Raw genomic sequence first — 17256 nt, forward strand, 5'->3', positions numbered from 1 at the left:
GACAACAGATTATTATTTGTTTGTTTATTTAATCATTTATTTTGGCTCCGTCAAGAAAAAATAGTTCCGCAACGGGACTGTTCAACTGGACTGTTGCCTAGTAACCTCAACACAAACTAGCTACTTTGTATCGTGTACATTAATTTGTACATTTCCATCCATGTATTGTGCAACCAGTGAAATATGACTCGGTTGACAGTCGCTTTGGTGGCATGTGTGAATGTGATTCAGAGTCAGACGAGTTGACATCAGACAGCACGCTGCTCCATCGTTTTCTAGTGTGCACATTATAGTCAAATATCAACATGAGTCAACTCTCTAACAATGAATACGGTGAGGTATCCAGTAGTACACAGTCTATTCTAGCACAAGCAATTGAATCAGACGCGCCTCTTGAACTCACACGTACAAATGTCCGGAGGTTAGAACAGCAGTACGATGGCGCAGGTCAATGGAGTCTAATTAACGGTCATTTAGAACACCTGTGCGGCGGAGTGATACCAAAAATGGGTTCGATTAGGCCTCCGTTACCTCCCAGTGCTGTGTGTCCATCTGCCTTCTTTCCCGCCAAAGGTCGTTATATCGCCAGTCTTCCACTAGATGGCGGTCTTCAGCTTCACTCACATTGTTTACTCATCAGATCTCTTGACAGAGCCCCCTCCTCACCCTTTCTGCTGCATTAATAAATCACAACATTCAACATAATGCTTAGGAAAAGCTTTCCTGTGTTCAATACCAACATCCAATGCTCCTCGTTGCTCATTGAAGTCAGTGTGTGATACAAGTGGTATGTCTTCATGGAGACATCAGACATGACTCCTTTTATCAGTCACACTGTATGTCATATTAATATGTTAGACACATATTATGTGTCTCACATCAACACCTCACCCCTATTGGATCAATAGATGGTGAACATGGTCTGTCTACATAAAGGGTTATATAGACACTTAGACATTACTTGATTATGTGATTTGCTTTATATAAAATATTAAACGTGGCATAATCCAAAAAGTTTCCCTTTCGATCATAGTGAGCAACACTGTAGCAGTAATCATGGAAGCCGTCCGTCCATATTAGATGAAACCATCTGATGAGACAGACCTCATCCATGATGGGCAGATGAGCTGATGTTGAGTATCTAAGGAGGGTCTAAAAGCAAAGGTTAACTTCAACTTCTCTGCAATGATATTCCAATAGATCAAATGTATTATATATAATATAATATAATTAATAATTAATATGAATATATTTTAATGTGAGTGAAATATATTTCAAAAGCTAATAAACTATAACTATTGAATATGGTATACAAGTTACATTTCTGGGTAATTACAACAACAACAAAAAACACTGTAAAAAATAAAAACACTGTATTTTTTGTATCAAGTCTGATATGAAACGTGTGAAATGAGAGCATGGAAAAACAGAGAAAAGTGGACAGTAAACATCAGGTGAATGCTCTATTATTGTGTCAATTTGAACATTCCCTGCCTTTTTCCATGTGTGAGACGACCAGCTTCAGTGTTAGGGTTAAATCTTATTCACATTTGTGCCCATGTCATGTCTTTCTGTCTGTCTGATTAGATGATTGCAAAGCCCCTTGAATCTGAGTGCAACTGTGATTACGTGGGGGGGAAGGGGAGGGGTGAAGAAGACCAGAGGGACACACAATTGGTTGTTTGCAGGTAAAGCAATCTGCAAATACATGAATGATTAGGGGGGCTATCTCCTGTCCTTTCAAACTGTTATCTCCTGCCCTTTCAAACAGCAGAAGCAGAGTGGGAAGGGGGGGTTGGGGATAGAGCGTCTCACACTCACACTGACAGAGGAGGGGGAGGTCAGTTTGCGGTGTGTGTGTGGTGGGGGAGGGGGCACACACAGAGGGCCATGGGCCCCCCTTAGGTCTCTGTGGAATGTAATTGAGGCTCACTCTCTCAAACACACAAGCACACACAAACCCAGGCAAACAGATGAATGCATAATAGCGGTGTTGGCTTTATAGCTGTTATACCATCTCTTTTTTAGGAAGACACCCATGTCAGCTTAAGATTGTTTACCAAGCATTATAAGTCGATTCAACAAGCCATAATAATGGAAAGGGTCATCCGTTGAATGTTCTCTGGTGATTGAGATGTTTCTCGTCATTCAACTACGTCTGTCTCTAGTAACCGATAACAATTAATGGTGAGTTTATGCCCTGAATCATCAATAATGCATGACATTATTGCACAAAAGGTTTAGAGTTTTAGTTTTAGACTATCTGGAGAAGAGTTTAAATATCTGTGTGTGCTTGAAAAGGACACTGCAAAGGCAATGAACTTCATTGCTTTTTTCAACAACACTCCTTTGACAGAAACTCTTCAAAGAGCCCCCCCGTCCCCCGTCCCCACACACACACACACACACACACACACACACACACACACACACACACACACACACACACACACACACACACGCCTGTGACTCAGGTGTGGTATTTTTCCAATACTATCAACTTTTCGGTCTATGGAGGATTCTAGGCTGATTGTGTGGTATAATATTATGCTCAGGCAGGAAATAGCAAGTAAAGGAGCTAATTACCAAGTGTCACACTGCTTCTCTCCCTCTACCCTTCCCCCCTCCCCCTCTCTCCCTCATTCCCCCCCTGCCCTCCCCTGCCCTCCCTCCATAGCCCAGACTCCCTCCCCAACAGTTGAAATTCTACACTGGTGTGCCTAAGAGATCACCATGGAGACAGATTCTGCACTATCTTCCAGAGGTTAGTTGGGGCCTCCTACATAGTCCTATAGTATATTGTTGGCTAGCTAGAGCACAGGCCTTCTTTAATGTCTACACAATTCCAAATGGACCTTTACTGCATGTGGTGTGTATATTGGACAACTCATGTGGTAGTAGATTAGATGCCTGTGTCGTACCCCCCACTTTAGTGAAACAGACTCTCTGAATGTTGTATGTATACAAACACAGTTGAGATGTCGGTGTGTCATTGTAAGGGATTGGGGTAATGCATGCATGACTGGGAACACATACATTTTCCATCATGACTATGCCTATTTAACTTGCATACAACCATATAACTCCTAAATCTAAATACAATCCTGTAAAACGTGTCTTTTTGAGAATGTTATTTGGGAGAGAAAAAAAATCTTCCCATGGCTTTTTGGAATGCAATTGCATGACACACATCAGTAGGCCTAAAAATAAATGTGCACCCATATCAAAGGTACAGTGCATGCATGATTGCACGAATCCGGTGTTGCAACATAGCTAGATAATGACACTTTTGTATTTGCACTACTATTTCTCCTGTTCTAATCGTAGTACAAGGCGTGTTCTCAATGTGTGTTGAACATTCTGCCTCATAGGAGAGTGGTAGAGAGTCTGTCAGAAGGGCCCTGGTTGTTCCAAACTCCCAATGTATTGACAGATATAAAATACATCATTTAGGATTTGTGGTCTGATAAAAAAATCCTTATTAAATAATTATGGCTACTATGGACACATCCAAAGCAACATTCACAGAGCTACTTTGGTGAGCTAAAAATAAATACATATAGATGTATTTCCCCCCTAATAATATCGTTCCTGCTCTGCTGTCCATCTCGTCTATAGGTATTCGTGTACGTGTAGTCCGTTCGGAGAACGTTTAACGCACAACCGGATGAGGATGGAGAGACAAGACAACTACACTACCCAGAAGGCCTATCGCGCTCTGTTACAAGCTGGGCTCCTTGCGCTTTGGGAGTATTTCCCTTTTAAACAAACACCGTGTGTGAAGATGGCGGAGAGTTAATACTAGGGGCAACAAAAAGAAACTGGTGTTGGACTCAATGAATGTATTGGGAGTGGGGTGAGTTTTTATAATTTCTAATAGTAGCATACGCTTATTTTCTTTAAAAGTGAATGATTTGTGGATATTACGCAAATGGAGGGATTTAAACATGTGGCATATTTCTCCAGTTACTGATTGCGATGTAAGCGTTGTATCGTTTCACCCCGTAACAGCCCACCTTGGCTGGGAGATCATTTATTATGGGGGATTTCATTTATTATTATGGGGGATTTCTCTATGTGTGTCTCTATGTATGATGATGCAAGCCCCTGATACATTTTAGGTTGATTCATTCGTGCGATTGCGTGTGGATGTTATGGAAGGTGGTTGATAATGATAGGCTCATTGTTACAAAGTTTCATCCGAGAGGGATACATTTAAATGGATACATTCGGAAGCGATTCCATCTCACCGATCGAGTTCATTTGGATTGTAGCCTATGATACATGGTAACTATTTCTTCCATGAACTTTTTCTCGATCAAATAAATAAATGCGTCTTCAGTGAAGTTTCTATTTCATTCTAATTCTAATGTTATTATTTGCACCCGTATGTTCCACTAGGACTGTAGCCTTCCTAGATGTTTAATTCCAGGAATACCAGTTATTTGAAAACATTGAGTGAACCACTCGGGCTACCTTGTAAGCTTTGTTGTGATACATTTACAGGAGTTTCCGCCACGGAATGTGGCAACATTGACAAACAAAATCGCGATATTATCAAACACCACACTTCGGCTACAATTCGTGACGTTAGAATTCTAGGTTCTATCTCAATTTTTGTCAAAATTGAGTTTTTTTACATAATCTGATCCATTAGGTGTTTATTAATGCCTGTGTGGTGTTATTTTTTTTTAAATGTTGACATTTTTGAGTTAGTAATTCATAAAATACAAAGGTTCCATCTCACAAAACATAATGGAATGTAAAAACTTTGACGCTCAATATCTCTGAACTACCCTAAACGGAGATACAACCTTATCATTCTAAACGGAGATAGAACCTTATCATTCTAAGCTCACGATTTGGCTGTAATTTATAGCTCACCCCCGTGGTAGGTTAAGTAGCTATACTGTGATTATAACGGTGGATAATTATAATGACCCACTACTACTACGTGCGTGCGTGCGTACGCAAAGGGGAGGGTGGGAGACGCGCACGTCAGGGCCACGACCCCCTTCCAACCCCTCACGCTCACAATTCAAGTCATGATGACACCCACATTCAAGTTCATGGGGGTTGGACGTTATTCGTGTGTTTAAAGTGATGGTTTACAGTACTCAACTCCTCACAGAAGAACCATGGTTTGGGGAAAAAGAGGGAATTACTACTGCTGGTCTGAATGCTAAGCATTGATTCAGTTGTCTGAGGCAGTAAGGCAAGGGTGCATTCTTGGAGAGCTTGCTCATGTGTTTCTGCAGACAATGGGAGAGATGAGTCATGGCACTTGCATGCATTAATGGTGAAGGGCCTAGGTAGGTGTGCAGTCTGTCTTTGGCTTGGGGGCAGAACATGTTAGTCACATGCCATGCACCCTTGCTGATACTCACACACAATCTCTTTGTTGTAAAGGGAACGGGTTGTAGGTGGATTGTTGGCTGTGTTTCTGGTTGACTTGTTGGGTGAAATAATCCCGTCATGATGAGAAGTTACCTGCAGTTGGTCCTAATTATTCAATCATAAGAAGTTGTAGAGCTGGCAGTCTTAATAAGAAAACCTCCCTCCTACACTACCAATGTGTGACGTTTCAGTTAGGGTTGATAGGTAAACAGTTTGGGGTGAGTTTGTTTATGGCACGGGTGTTTGTTGTCTAGCTGGTGAGTCGAGCGTATGTGTTGCAGGTTTTTTAAAAGGAGGAATAGTGGATCGCTGTGGGAAACTACCCAATGAACTTCTTCTGCTATTCTTGGCGAACGGAGCCCCCTTTCCCCCTTTCTCTCTGCCTTTCTCTTTCCCTTTCTTTCTCTCCCTCACACAGGGTGTCAGGCTGTGTTAACAATGAATCAATCTTTGGGAGGATTCTTTGACTGCAGATGGGGGTGAAGAAGTGACTTGGATGCATGGGCTTTCTGTCTTTGTCTGTTTGGCCACTGTGTTCTCAATAACTCATTAACTTATCACTTTTTCTCATGGGATTGGGGGGGGACACCTCTTTGCGCGGTGGGCGAATCTCTGTAGCAGATGAACCGATCGATTGTTTGCCGTGGTGTCGGTATTGATTGCAGACAGATATTGTGCTTGTGTGTGTTTGTTGTTGTTGCCGCCCATCAGTGGCTTTGCCAACAGTCACACTTTAGAGAGTTTGCCATTTTCGAATGCCCAGGCCTATTGTTGAGTTTCTGGGAAATGTATTTAGCCTACTTTTTTCACCGGTTGATAACTGTCTCCACTCTGTCTCTGTCAGCCGCATTTTTTTCCTCCATTGATGTTTGAATAGATGGCATTCTTTTAGTGTGTCGTCAGAGGTGTGTGCGTGTGTGTGTGTGTGTGTATGTGTGAGCGCAAGAGAAACCATGTGAGATAATAGGTTTCATAAAGAGTGGCTTTTGGTGGTCATGAGACAAGTAAAATGAAGAGAAAGTGTGTGTGTAATGCAAGATTAATAGTGGGGGAGAAGAGAGCCGTTGCTATTGGACGCCTCTTGACGACACACTGAGCTGAAAGGAAAGGCTGATTGTTTCTCTAATTGAAATGTGATTCCTCGGCCTTTGTACCTTTCTGTGGGATAAGAGGGGAGGTAGTGGGGGCCGGCTTTGAATAAAGTACCGGTAAGTGGTTCCTTCTTACCATGTGCTCTAGGTAGGGATGCTCCGATTTATCGGCCACCGATTTAAATCGGCCACCGATTTAAATCGGCCGATTTCACTCCAAATGACTCGATCGGTGATCGGCAAAAATGGCCGATCGCAAAAACCGATTTTTTTTTTTTTTTTTTTTTTTTTTCTGGGGAAGACAGATAACTGAACAGAAAACATAGGAGGACGTAACAGTATGTAAACCATGAAGGCCACGTTTATGATGTCTTTTATACAGCCATATCGACTGACTTGGGCTTCAGGCCCTAACTGGGTGATAGGCCAGACTTTTACTATGCCATAAAAATGGGTCTGCGTTTGCTTGGTGCCTAATGGATCAAAACTTTTGTCTAAAAAGCAAAAAATATGTAGGCTATCCAGTCAGTAGGCCTACAGTTATGTATTTTTTTAAAAATCGGTATCGGTATCGGTATCGGTTGATCTTGAGGAAAAAAATCGGTGATCGGTATCGGCCCCAAAAATCCAGATCGGAGCATCCCTAGCTCTAGGTATGCTTTTACCATTCCATTCATATAGTTTGTTTTGACTACAACATCATTGTACAACAATTTGTATTGTAAACATAATTAGTATTATAGTTGTTAGTTGTTGGCATGTTATTCATGAGCCTAAAGGATGTGGTCTAACGAATCAAAACACTGAGTCTCACACAAATATCAGCCTAACATTAGTAGTGGTCCTATGGAAATAAGAATATGTGACACGGTCTGGTCGTTTGGGCCGCAAGTCGGCAACCGATCGAAATGTTCAGACGTTTATTTTGAAACACGGAAATACGTTTCAACGTTGTTGAAAATCACAACACAAACTCGCTAGTCAAGCCAAAACACTGCAATGCAATGGATTCTGTGAGTAATCCCCACTGCTACCTAGTTAACTATAACACTACTTTACATTGTTAGCAAGCTCACAAAACAAGCTGTGTTAGTTGACTAGCGAGTGTGTCATTGATTTTCAACAATGCTGAAATGTATTTTTCATTTTTCGAAGTAAAAGTCCGAACATTTAATCGGATGTCGACTTGCGGACCAATTCACCAGGTCGTATATTATTCATGGTCGATACCACTAAAATAGGCCTATGGCATTTTTTTAGAGCAAGTTGTGTAAAGCCATGTTTCTATGACGACACAGTCCCGCAGACCAATCTGAAGGTCATTCATGCGGTGACAGTAAACGGTGTCTGTGCTTGTCAGCATGCACGTGACACACCTGAGTGGATTCAAAATCCCACAGAGAGAGAAAGAGAGAGAGAGAGAGAGAGAGAGAGAGAGAGACTTTTTTTTCTCTTCTCTATAGGAAGTGATCTAGCTGGTTCTCAGTCAGTTCATGCTGTTTGCTAGTCTGGCTCTGCTTGGAGTCACTTCTTTCAATTCTCTCATTCCCCTCTCCTTCAACTCTGAGGTAATACCCAAATGCAGGGGTAATTCAGCCATATGTGAGCCATGCACACTTATGAAAGCCAAACGGGCAGCCTGAAGCAATCATTGCACCCAATTCCAATTTATAGCCAGCAAGGCTTTGGAACAGTTAGTTCTCTGTAGTCATTGCTGGTTGCATGAAGGAGGGAATAGCTTATTAGAGAGAGAGGGGGGGGGGGTGGGTGCACAGCTCTGTTTTCCTCCCTCTTTTTTACTTTCTCTCCCTCTGCTGAAGAATGCTCGTAAAACGGGTTCACCTGAACCAGCCAATGGGAGGGGAGCAACCCCAACCCCGTTTTTGTGACCGTTGTAAAATGTTAGCAATACCGTGTTTGTGTTTTGGTTAGGGTTTTATAAACTTGGGAGTAAAAGAAAAAAAGAAAGAGAGAAAGAAGAAGAAGAAAAAAAAAGTATGGTTTGTGAGATAAATGTTACCAGATGCGTTCTCTCTCTCCGTCAGTCACTGAGAGAGGACAGAGAGAGAGCGAGAGTGTGTCAGTTCTGGATGAACTTCTCAACTGCCACAGAGCCACCTTGCTTTCATTCTGCCCCCCCCCCCACCCCCCCCTTCCTGCCCCATATTTGCCCTGCCTCCACAGCTCAGAGGAGAGTTTAAAAGTCTTGAGTGACACAGAATTCCACCCCTAAGTGAGAGGCCCCAGCTATTCTGGGTCCATCAACGAACAGACCTCAGATTTAGTACAATGTGTCAACACCAGCACCAGAACTTCTTAATTTATTGTAATCATTTTTTCCTATAACTGAGTTTACTCTTACTTGAATAAGAGGTTGGGTTGTGGATGAAATATAAACAATTAAATGTGTGTGGGAGGGGGGGGTAGGTGTAGATGGAAAAAATGTCTTCTCTTTCACTTCTGCCCATTCTTCAGTGACGTTGGTGTCACCCTGGTTTATGTGACCTTTTCATGAGGAGACACCCAATCGACACAGGAGTAAGCCCATTTTTTGTTCAGCACCTCACTTGTATAATGATGGCAGCATGGATTGTGCGTGGATTCTAAAAACCATGCTTCGAAATGGCCCTCCAGTCAAAAGGGGATTTTGGACAACGTGAATATATTGTAGTCCTTTTGCCGTTCCAATTTCTTAATTAAAAAAAATAAAAATATTCTTTAAATTTAATTTGTTGGTTGGTGACCTTAAGGAACATTGAGGACCATTGACGGGTGACTCTTCAGAATGCCTGTAGCACACTGACACTACTATTGACAGACAACGCACTGCTTTCCACTTTGCTCATTTTTCTTGGTGCTTCTTAATAATCTTCAGCCTATTATTGACAGTGGAACACATTTTTCTGTCTGACTGCAGGCTAAGTGACATGGGTGTGATCATTCAGGAAGTGTTCCATACAGTAAGCACGTCTAGAAACACTCAGGTACTCCTCCCTGCTACCGTCCTTGTTATTGGTTTAAAGCTAATATGGAGGTGGTGTTGGGTAAATAGATGAAAGTCTAGGTGGAAATGCCATTACAGTGTAATAATGTGACACTCACGCAATCCTTCTATTGGTCGATTCTAACACTGAGGAGGAAACTTGGGTATTGTCTGTACAACAAGTTTCCATGTCGGATATGCCTAGCTCCGAGGGCTAGTGAACTAACTGCAAAGTCATTCTTTACTTTACATTGAGCAAGAGGAACCGAGCACCGGGAGGCTCCGCCCCTCACGCTTATTATCCAATCAAACGTCGGCAACATGTAGACTCTTGTAGAGACAGCTACTACTCCTGACTTCAACCCAGGTCAAAGGTAAAAGCTTCCATTTAAAACGCAAGCAAAAGCAAATGGCCGTCATCCCTTATCTTGTCAAACGGGTGGTGAAAGCTGGGGGTCGCTTTGCAAAACTCAACCTGTTGTTTCTCTTGAGGTGAACGGGCTCACACAGAGGTGAGGTGGACACTCTGGATTGTGAGTAGGAGGTGTGTGCTAGAGAGAGAGCACTCTGCATAATGGTTGTTGATCTATCTTCAGCCTCAGTTTGCTGAGCTTTATTCATTTGCTGACTAGTACTAAGTGTTGGTTGACTCTGTCAGGATCGTACTAGTACTGAGTGTTAAGTCCCTTTCACACACAGTTCCCTGTAAATTCCATGGAATCCCGACCCGGGTCTGCCAGGCATTTGCACTGTTCACACATGACCGAATTGCCCGACAATTACCGGGTTGCTCCCTCACACATGTCGGCGATTCCCTGGTTGCGCGATCTACTAGAACTGGAGCGGGACGGGCGTGCGGGACCGCCACGCACAATATCTGCCATATCATACGTCCGTTTTATATTTAAAAATATGATGATAAATACATGTGGGACGGAGGTATGATATGGCATGTGTGTGGCGTGGCGTAGGGCTGCACGATTTGGGGAAAAAATCGAATTGCGATTATTTGGACAGATATCGCGATTGCGATTAATTTGCGATTATTATTTTTTAAAATAGCAAAAAAAAAAAAGAAAAAAAAAGGGAGTTTTTTTAAAAGTGTGGCCATATCTCCGGCTAGGAAGGTCGTATCAACGTGCAGTTTGTTTGTACGTCTTCAGGGGACTTAGAGGCTCCCTCCTCTAGCACCCCCACAGCCCGAGCTACGAGTGAAAGAACTAAACTTACATTGGGTTGCTTTAAAGTTGGGTTGCTTTAAAATCAAGTCGACTCTGAAACACTAGTTTGTTTAACTTTGTTAGACTGGGCTACGGGACTTTCACTCAACTCTCCCTTTCTGACCGCACACCCGTCATACAGCTGCCTGTGGTACTTTTTCAAGTGCTGATATAGGTTTGTGGTGTTGCCTCTGGATGTAGCGACTGTTCCACGACAGGTCGTGCACAACACCTGTTTTTGTTGCACATCAGTCGTCCTAAATCCGAAATACTTCCACACAACAGAAGTGCTGCTTTTCTTCTGGACTAAATCGTCCAACGTTGCTTCTGGTTCTGCTGAAGCCATTATCCACCATGAATGTTGCTATTGCTAGCTACCAAAACGTGGGCGTTTCACGTGCGATGTTGTTGGTGTGCGTTCATTGACGTTGACGTTCATTGTTGACGTTCATTGACGTTGACGTTCATTGACGTTGAATCCGACGCGCTGTATGACGTATCCCATACGGGTAGTGGATAGTGAGTTGGACTTGTGATCGGAAGGTTGTGAGTTCAAATCCCGCCTGAAACCACACCACTACTAGTGTGCCCTTGAGTAAGGCACTTAGCCCTCAGTTACTCCAGGGGGAATGTCCCTGTAATTCGTAATTGTAAATCGCTTTGGATTAAAAAAGCGTCTGCTAAATGGCAAAAAAAAAAAAAAAAAAAAAATCGCAGGCAAATCGCAGGCTTTGCGATTAGCTAATCGCGTCATTTCAAATCGCGATTTCGATTTAAAATCGATTAATCGTGCAGCCCTAGTGTGGCGGTCGTACGCGCCCGTCTCGTTCAAGCACTTGATTACCGTTGATATAAACATACGATACTGGTCCATCAGCACAGTATGGGAGAACTTGGTGATAAGCATAATACGAGTTCACTCAATTAGACATATGCGCTCTGCGCTGCGGGCTATGCGCGATGCAAGACAGCTGAGAGGAGACAGTGTGTGTGCGCAATGCTTTACAAGTGTTAGTTGACTGTCAGGATCTTGCTTCTGATTGTCAGAAATGTAGGTGGTTATTGTGCATGCTTTCTCCTTCCCCATGACTGAACTGAATACTGTGTTTGATTCTACCTTGGAATAGGCTCATCAGTTCCCTGGAGCAGCTTGTGCTGTTTGGTTCTGTGGGCCTTGATACGCTCTACGGCTCCAATGCCCACAGCCGCCATTTTGCCGCCTTCTTAATATAAAATAAAATAAAAATCAAAGAACAGATACACCGAGTGGTGACGTTAATCGTTTTCTGAGCTATTTGGGAAAGTAATGCCAGATCTATAAAATGTGTCACGCTCGTTTGACTCAGTCACAAAAAAACGCTGGTGAAGAGGGTTCGGAGTAGTGTTGTTCCGATACCGATACTAGTATCGGCATGGCCACCGATACGCACAAAAATGCTGGTATCGGTATCGGCGAGTACTTTCCAAAAAGTTATATATATTATTTTTTTTTTTTTTTTTTTTTTACTTAAGTTTTACAAAAACTTTACGAGTTTTACAAAGGTTTTGAGCAGTGCCAGACTAAGTGTTAGCAATAATTTTACATCGAGGTGAGTATGCGGCTCAAAAAACATGTTTTTTTGTTTTGTTTTTTCAAACGCCGGGGTATCGGATCGGTACTCGGTATCGGCAAGTACTGCACGGTCAGGTATCGGTATCGGTATCGGGATAAAAAAATGGTATCGGAACAACACTAGTTCGGAGTGTTCTATTTGACAACGGGTGCACATCCCACTTCAGAGCTCTGTAGCTGTAGGACATGTCATATGTTACGGCACGTGGGAAATTAGGAGGCGATTAAGAAAATTGAATATATCCCCCCCCCCGAAATACAAACACTTTGACTTAATTGAGAAATGTTGGACTTGAATCATTGTGCAATAACACCAGGATGTCATATCAGCTTAAAAAAATGTCAAAATGACAAATGTCATTTAATCACCCAGCAGATGGGGCAGATGGAGCCGAGTGAGAGACAGAAACACAACCACACTAGGCTTGTCTAGAGCACTGCAGTGCTGCAGGTCTGTGTACACGGTGCCCAGCGAGTGGAGCGTTGATTGTGAGAGGATTTCTTAAGTGTTCTCCTGCCTATAGCAGAACCTTCCCTCCCTCCCTCCTTTTCAACACTTAGTCCTTGTGACCCCCTTGTATCCATCCTGTCCTCATAAGTCATTTAAACACGCTTTTAATAGTGTTAACCTGAATCTGGACAGCATGTGGTGTGGTGGGCGCAAAGCCAGGCCTTACATGGGGGTCCAGGGTGAAGGAGAGGAGGGGAGTCCACTAGCGTTGGACATTTCTGGTTAGTGAATTCGGGAATTTCTTGTTTTTATTGTTTTGTCACTGTTGAGCTTTTCTACATGGGTGATCTAATGCAATGGTCAGGTAGAACATCTAAAAATGTAAATGTCAGTGTTCAGAATTAACTTGCAAATACTGTGAAGATGATTTTATGACAGCTTGAGAAGATCCTCGTTGAATCTCAAAATAAAAATAGACAATTATGAAAAGCTACATTTCTTCTTAAAGAGGTTTGATCACTCTCTTGAATAGGTGCGTTGAGTCCTACCTCTCCCAGTGGAGATGTTATGGTGAAAATAGATCGCCCTAATTTCACGTGTTTAATCAAGTTCATGTGCTGCTGTTTTTTGTGAGGAATTCAGTGTTGTGATCATTGGGACACTGAGCTGCTATTGGTTTCATTGAAGACAAAAGGTATTCTATTCTTCTAAACGTAGAATGTGCGTATGTTTGAGGCCCTCTGTATAGTCAGGAGTCTTCTCTTTTTCTCTGTAAGTTCTCAAACAAATGAGATCGGCTGGTTGAAAAAAAAGAAAAGGGGTAGTAGGAAAAAAATGGGCGGGGGTGTAGTGGGGGAAACTGGCGTCAGACCTCCTTCTTTTGAGTGGAATTATTCGCAGGGGTCATAGTTCAGCCGCCGCAGTGTGGCGCTGCGATTGGCTGAGGAAAGGTGAAATTAAAACCACGCTAAACTTTTGACCCCACCAGGAGCTACGCAGGAACGCCCCGCTCTGGGGTGGAACAGAGCCCGCTCTCTTCCTGTGTTTACTCCACGGAATCCATGAGAGGGGGAGGGGAAGGGAGGGAGAAACGGAGGGAGGGAGGGACGGAGGATGGGAGGGAGACTGAGAGGGAAATCGGGCAGAGCCGGCAGTGCGATGGTCTGAAATGAATCTAGGCTTTTTTTGACCCAAGTGGCACAGTAAACAACACAGCTGTTGATGGATGAGGGTGGTATACATACTAGAGACACTTCTTCTCTCAATTAGAAAATGTTGATTTTATTTTGGAGAATTTCTCTGTAACTCTGAGATTAAACTGCTGTGTTGTAGGTTTTCTCTTTCTCACAAGGTAGATGACGTGCACTGTGGTCCCCATAGCTTCGTCAATAGAGTGTGAAAATGCTGGTGTGTCTGAATTGGTAGAAGGGAGGCACGCAGACCAGGCTTGGCTTTCTGTGCTGCAAGATAAAAGGCTCTCTGGCCATTGATTAATGAACTAATTTCCATAATATTAGCCCTGTGTGTTCACACACTCTCACACACTTGTATAAGCCACTGCCTTGGTTTTCTCTCAGCTGCAAAATGGGGTGGGGGGTGCTAATAACAGATTCTGAAAAGGTACCGGTAGTTAATGTTACGTGGTTTATCATGACATTACTCCCTATTTGTTTGTGGGGATAGTTTGGCTGGTTGTTGTGTGTGTGTGTGTGTGTGTGTGTGTGTGTGTGTGTGTGCACGCGTGGGTCCTGTCTTTTCTTTGGGCTCTTTGTCTGTGTGTTAATGATGGATAGCATAGCAGGCTAGATATTCCTGTAGGACTTCTCTCTCTGTACCACACACACACACACACACACACAGACACACACACACACACACACACACACACCCGCACACAGCTGAATATGTCATTTCTTTGTCTTCACCTCCATTTATCTCTCCATTTTCCTCCCCTCTGCAGTTTTGTGTGAGAAAAATGAAAGCGTGAGAAGACGTGTACGTCTTAGCTGTGTGTGTGTGTGTGTGTGTGTGTGTGTGTGTGTGTGTGTGTGTGTGTGTGGTGCCGCCACTGTGGACCTGGGGAGAAGCAGGGGAATGCTCTCAAGCTGTGCTTTGACTGTTTACTCCTTTCTGCTTTGAACTACCTGCTCGTGTGTGTGTGTGTGTGTGTGTGTGCACACAAAAAAAGTGCACACACTTTTACCTCTTTTAGAAGACACACACACACACACACACACACTCCCACCTTTCAACCTGCGGTTTATTTCTTTAGTCATTCAGGTAGGATGAACATTCTGTGAACGGTTGCAGATAGAAATACACTACACAGAGCTGACGTGATTCCTAATTCTACATTAGGTTTGTTCTGCTCAGTACATTTCTATCTGAATGTCTATCTGTGATGTTGCAACGCACCGGTTCAAGCCCCTGGTTACAATTATCTGTCAACAAGAAATGAAGGTCTACAGGTGAGGTTGTTAACCTCCTGTCGACTACAGTCTCTACCCCCCCCTCCCTTGTCTCTGCCAACCCTCTTTTCTCTCTCCTCTCTCCTCTATTCTCTCTCTCCCTGCGTCAGTATCACGGCTTTGAACGCTGTGTTTTATCCTAATGTGAGATGTGTTTTTCCATGAGACTGAAGGTCTGCGTTTGAACTCTTAACTGTTAAACCTTTGCTCCTGCCGTCTGGGGGAGGCGCTGGCAGCGCACACGCCGGAGAGAAGAGAGCGTTTTTTGGATTTCTGTGAGAGAGGAAATAAACGTGTGATTTATTTTTCGCAGCTTCTACTAGGCCTATGTTTTTTTATACTATCTCCCTCTTCCATCTCACTGAGAAGAATGTTGGGATTGAGAATCGGACTAGCCGACTGACAGAACTTCTGCGAGGCTAAGTTTCTGGACCGAAACGACTTTATTTCGACAGCCTAGCATGTGATTCTTCGTAGGATGCAACACTGGCGAGTGTCTAGCTCGATCCAACTCTACCCCAGACTGTCCTTCCCTGAAGTGCAGACAGCGAGAAGAGAGAGTTAGTGTTTTTCCCCTAGTGTTTTTCTGTTTTTTTCTCTCTCTCTTCCCCCCATGCTTTCCTTGAGTCAGGGCTTGGCTGGAATTCGGAGCTGCCAGTACGCCGCTTCAGAATGGATAATGGGAGGCTTTCTTAGACTTTTTTTTTTTTACTCCATAACTTTTTAGAAGTCTACACATGTACACACATGCCAGGCATATGTCTGTTCCCCTGCGCTTCAACCCCATTGTGCGTCGTCTTTTCTCTCTCTCTCTCCCAGGGGTTGTGCTCTCTGTCTCAATCACTCACATTTTCACCAGAATCATGTGTATTTTTAACGAATAGCTATTAGGTATAATTATGGCTTAACACACAAAACGTGGCCCTCAGCTTATAGAATATGATGGGAGAGGGTGTCGAGGCTAGTGGGGAGGAGGAGGTGGGGGAGGAGGTGGGGAGGAGGTGGGGAGGAGGAGGTGGGGGAGGAGATGGGGAGGAGGTGGGGGAGGAGGTGGGGAGGAGGTGGGGAGGAGGTGGGGGAGGAGGTGGGGAGGAGGAGGTGGGGCTGTTCTTTGAAGAACAACAGGAAGTAATTCTGTCCTCTTGTTTCCTTCTGCACTTGATGTCCCAAACTCCAGTAGACGACTTTTTGTTTCTTTATTACTGTGTGTGTGTGTGTGTGTTGTACGTGTGTGTGTGTTGTACGTGTGTGTGTGTGTGTTGTACGTGTGTGTGTGTGTGTGTGTGTGTTGGTCGGGGGGGTGGCCCCAAATTGTCGCTACTACTTTAAAGATGCTTTTGATATTTTAGTGTACTCTATCCTCTGTGTGTGTGTGTGTGTGTGTGTGTGTGTGTGTGTGTTGTACGTGTGTGTGTGTGTTGTACGTGTGTGTGTGTGTGTTGTACGTGTGTGTGTGTGTGTGTGTGTGTGTGTGTTGGTCGGGGGGTGGCCCCAAATTGTCGCTACTACTTTAAAGATGCTTTTGATATTTTAGTGTACTCTATCCTCTGTGTGTGTGTGTGTGTGTGTGTGTGTGTGTGTGTGTGTGTGTGATTGTTTTGGATGGGACATGTTTGTTATTTGGCCTGCGTCTCACAGAGCTCAGATTACAGGCTTTATTTCAGGCTCTGCTGGAATGTCCTCGCTATTCTGGTCCTGACGGAGTGACACTGCAGCTCTGGAGCGCTGCCCGATACACCTCCTCCTCCTCCTCTCATTATCCCTCCTCCTCCTACCCCTCCTCTCATTATCCCTCCTCCTCCTCCCCCTCCTCTCATTATCCCTCCTCCTCCTACCCCTCCTCTCATTATCCCTCCTCCTCCTCTTTTATTCCTCTCTCTCTCTCTCTCTCCCCATATACTCCTTTACCTCCTCCCCCTCCTCTCATTATCCCTCCTCCTCCTCTTTTATTCCTCTCTCTCTCTCTCCCCATATACTCCTTTACCTCCTCCCCCCATCTTATTCCCTCTTCTTCACTTTGCCTTTTTGAATCTC

At 43.7% G+C, this 17256-nt stretch overlaps 1 protein-coding gene across 2 annotated transcripts in view; it reads left to right on the plus strand.

Moving 5' to 3' along the window:
- The first annotated feature begins 3794 nt into the window (after positions 1-3794).
- ncoa3 (nuclear receptor coactivator 3) overlaps positions 3795-17256 on the plus strand; it is a 40454-nt gene continuing 26992 nt past the window's right edge. For both annotated transcript variants that reach the window (XM_080545917.1, XM_080545919.1), the window contains exon 1: positions 3795-3856. The gene's annotated coding sequence lies outside the window, so the exon portion shown is untranslated. The remainder of the gene's footprint in view (positions 3857-17256) is intronic.

The sequence above is a fragment of the Nansenia antarctica genome, assembly GCF_963989245.1.
Source record: "Nansenia antarctica genome assembly, chromosome: 15".
In the NCBI taxonomy this organism is placed as follows: Eukaryota; Metazoa; Chordata; class Actinopteri; order Argentiniformes; family Microstomatidae; genus Nansenia; species Nansenia antarctica.